Below are 4,234 nucleotides of genomic sequence, written 5' to 3'. Positions count from 1 at the left end.
CCTGTGAAAGGTGGGGGGCCCAGGCGGGGAACCGCAAAGGGACGAGGGATGCGAGGAAGGCCAGGCCAAAGTCCCATGTCGTGGGACTCCGGCCCAACGCAGGCGGGAACATGGTCCTCCCTTCTCCAGGTGGGGAGCCTGAGACCCAGGGCGAGGAGTGGTCCCCGAGGTCACAGAAGCCGATGGCTGGCTAGAAATCGGTGCAGGTCCTCTGACTCCCAGCCCCGAGCTCTTGCCTTCCACATGGCCGGCCCCCTCCTTCCCTCAGGTTCAGAATTACCCTTTCCAGGGGCATGGGGGTCTCTTTTCACATCCTGGCGGGCCTCCCTCCTGGACCGGAGGGCTCTGACGAATCTGATGGTACAGGAAACCCGGGGACAAGGTGGCTTCAAACAGGTTCCCAAGCCCAGCCCCAGGCCAACCCATATCCCTGTCCCTGGCAACGTCCTATGAAGTCAAAAATATCATAGACTCTCAGGGGTTAAGGGATTCTTTTTTTTAATGATTTTTTAAATTTTATTTTTTTAAAATTTACGTCGAAATGAGTTAGCATATAGTGCAGCAATGATTTCGGGAGTAGACTCCTTAGTGCCCCTTCCCCATTCAGCCCATCCCCCCTCCCACACCCCCTCCAGGAACTCTCTGTTTGTTCTGCATATTTATGAGTCTCTTATGCTTTGTCCCCCCTCCCTGTTTGTATATTCTTTTTGTTTCCCTTCCCTTATGTTCATCTGTTTTGTCTCTTAAAGTCCTCATATGAGTGAAGTCATATGATTTTTGTTTCTCTGACTAATTTCGCTTAGCATAATACCCTCCAGTTCCATCCACGTAGCTGCAAATGGCAAGATTTCATTCTTTTTGATTGCCGAGTAATACTCCATTGTGTATGTGTGTGTATACACACACACACACACATATATACCACATCTTCTTTATCCATTCATCCATCGATGGACATTCGGGCTCTTTCGAGACTTAGGCTATTGTCGATAGTGCGGCTATAAACATGGGGGTGCCTGTGTCCCTTCGAAACAGCACACCTGTATCCGGTGGATAAATACCTACTAGGGGTTAAGGGATCCCCAACAGCAGTGGTCAGATCACAGTAGCTACTGGTTATTAGGGAGTGTGGGGCCATCTACCCGCAGGCGGATTCTTCTCATCCCACTTGCGGACGAGGACCGCGAGCCAAGTGGCTGTACCAGGACTCGCCGTTGGGACCCTGGCCCTAAGCCCAAGCCCCTCTCCCCAGCCCCCTCTGCCAGACACAGGCCAGGGCACGGTTGGCATCTTTGAATCCATTCAGCAGCGTTGGTGCCCCACTGCCACAGGGGTACACAAACACAGAAGTTCATTGGCAAGTGTTTATTAAGCACCTGCTGTGTGCCCAGCACAGTCCTAAGTGCGGAGGATACAGCAGAGAATTAAACGGACAAGGCTCCCTTCAACTGGGAGACAGACAGACAAGCTGAAAGGGCAAAAAACATGCCCTGCTGTGTTGTGATGGGGGCGGTGGAGAAAAGCAGAGCATGGAGGCGGGATAGGGGGTGTGTAAGGGGTGCAGGTTGTGACCGTAAACAGGACGAGGCTGAGGAAGGTGCAGTTGAGGAGGGAATGTTTGAGCAGGGACCTGAAGGAGGTCCCGCCAGGTCCTCCAGGACCGGATGAGCCTTGCAGGTTGAGGAAATAGCATGTGCAAAGGCCCTGAGGTGGGGGTGGGGGGGTGGAGCACGTGTGGTGAGTGTGCTCGAGAAACAACAAGGGGGCCAGTGTGGCTGGAGCAGAGAAAGCAGAGGGGAGAACAGGAGGTCAGAGGGGGATCAGGCAGTCTTGTGGGCCCCTCTCACGACTCTGGCTTCCACTCTGATGGATGGGGAGCCATTTTGAGCAGGGAAAGTGACAAGATCTAACTGAGGCTTCAAAGGGCACTTTGGACATTGTGCGGTTAACAGACTACAGAGAGGGCACAGTCCGAAGCCGGGAGACTGGTGAGGGGCTGCCCAGAAATCTAGGTGTGACCTGAGGGGGGGGGGGGCTGGGCTGGAAGAGGTCGCATTTGTGACCTGTTCTGAAGGTAGTCACATGCGCGATCATAGGTGAAGCCATGAGCGAACCCGCCCTCAGCTGTCTGGGGCCCAGTCACACCACCCCGCTCACTTTCTCCCGCCTGGTCCTCGGGTCGTCGAACCGCACGCGGGGCAGACGCCCAGCCGGGCAAGCTGACGACGAGCCCAGGCAGGGCCAGCAGGGGACCGCGGTGTGGACTTCCCGCCCCACTGCTGCCCCAGAGGCAGTCTCGTGCCCCTGCGAGAAGCAGCTTAACCCCCAGCTCTTGTCCGGTCCCCTCCTTATGCAGGTGGGGACACTGCCGCATGGAACCGCAAAGGGATTTGCCATTCGGGGAGTCGGAACCAGTCTCCCGGGACACAGTCTCCCGGCTCCGTGTCCCGTGCTCGCTCGCTCTCTCTCTCATGCTGCAAGCCCAAGGTCTGCCCCGCAGGACTGTGGTGACAGAGGTCAGGGGCTTGGTCAGGCCTGCCCACCCTTTTCCAAAGAAGGGGGTCGCGGTGGGGGCTGGGAAGGAGCACAGCTTCGTCCAGCAGACTTCATCACCACACTATTCCATCCTTGGTCTGCTTCTTAACCACCCAGGTCTGCATAAGAGTGAAGTCTACACCCTGCTAGGGTACGAAAAGACAAAACAGGTGATCTTGGCCCTTGGCCCCCGAAGCGGAGGCTCAGTGGAGGCGTTCAGCCAGAAAGAAAAGGATTGGCATTAACAGGCCCTTCGCCGCCCTTTCCACCATCGCTGTCGAGAGGACCTAGGTTGGGTTGCACCGGGGAGCCCCCCGCAGCTGACGCTGAGCCCAGACATGTAGCTGTGGAGAGTGAGAGGGCTGGGTGTCAGCCCCCAGGGAGGGCCACGCGGCTCGACTAGCGGGCGGGGACGCGCGTCTGGGAGGACTGGAGGGGCCTAGGGCTGGAACCGGCGAGCAGAAGCGGCAGACGGGGCCCCTCCAGGGCGGGCGTCAGGCTGACCACGAGGAGGGGGGACCGGGAGTCTGAGCAGCTAGAAAGCAGGTGACGGCGGTTTAGGTGGGGAGAGAGAGGAGCAGCCCCACGGGAGCCTGCTCGCGAGGCGAGGGCTCGGGGGGAGCGGCTCCCCGGCTGGGATTCGACGGGTAGGGGAGCCTACCCCAGGGGAGCGGATACCCACCTTGCTCCGCCGTGGCCTCCTGCTCTTCTCGCCACCGTGCTTCGCCACGACTAGTGACAGCCTCCCGGTTACCCCGCCATGGCGGCGGCCTCCTGGGGCAGGCCGCTGCCGGCCCTCCGTACCCCCTTCTCCCTTCTTCCCTTGAGGGCACGCTCCCTCGTGCACGTGATGGATGCCCACGAAGGTTGGGGTCCCAGGGAGCAGAGGCTGAGATGGACACAGCAGTGGGCAGGTTTGCTGGGGACACCTGTCCACGAGAAGGGGAAGAAGTTGGGGTGGGCCCAGGGAGAGGCTGGGCTGCGATGCGGGCACGACAAAGGTCTCGGCCGACCCCACGAGGCCCTCCCCGCAGCTGTCCTGCATTGCGCCCGAGAAACTCGGCCTTGATGTTCCTTGGTATCCCTGCAGCATCCAATCCCGGGGGGGCAAGCCATTCTGGAAGCGTCTGAGAACAATGAGCCAGCAGCCCTCCCAGCGGCTGCAGAAAGAAGTCCTTCAGTCCTAAAGGGGGAGCCGGGGGGTGCATTACCACGTCCACCACAGATGCCCCCTACATACTATGTTCCCACCTTCCCTCGCAGCCAGGCATGGCAGGGGGATTAAATTCTGGCCAATGGCATGTGAGAGGAAGTTACGCATGCCACTTGCGGGTTGTGCCTGGTGTCCTGCCCTTCCGACTCTCCTGCCACCAGCTGGGATGCAGCTGTGAAGATGGGAGCCAGAGCAGCCTCTTTGGGTCCAGAGTTGGATGCTCCATGCGGAGGGTAGCAGAGTTGCCCACCGTTTCTCAACCGCACCCCTCCAGATTATTACGTGTGAGAGACTTCAGTTCTGTTGTGTTTAAGCATTTGGAGGCCCCTTTGTTACAGCCTACCGTCCTTTACCCTGTTTGAGCAGCCACCACCTCCGTCACCGTCCTGACCACAGTGTGACCAGCGTGTTACAAGGTTGCCATCAGGACGAGACAAAACAGTGTACGTATGACAGGAGCAACAAGGTTTGCCCACCTCCACACGG

General features: G+C 58.5%; 1 long non-coding RNA gene across 1 annotated transcript; it reads right to left on the bottom strand.

Moving 5' to 3' along the window:
- Positions 1-1,359: 1,359 nt before the first annotated feature.
- LOC132677601 (uncharacterized) lies at positions 1,360-4,234 on the bottom strand. The gene is made up of 3 exons (XR_009609338.2): positions 4,102-4,234; positions 3,218-3,464; positions 1,360-3,070 (listed from the first exon to the last, which is right to left on the bottom strand). It is a non-coding gene; the product is annotated as an uncharacterized LOC132677601 (long non-coding RNA).

This window comes from Panthera onca, chromosome C1 (genome assembly GCF_046562875.1).
Source record: "Panthera onca isolate mPanOnc1 chromosome C1, mPanOnc1 haplotype 2, whole genome shotgun sequence".
Lineage (NCBI taxonomy): Eukaryota > Metazoa > Chordata > Mammalia > Carnivora > Felidae > Panthera > Panthera onca.
This window is presented reverse-complemented; position numbering and strand designations above follow the sequence as displayed.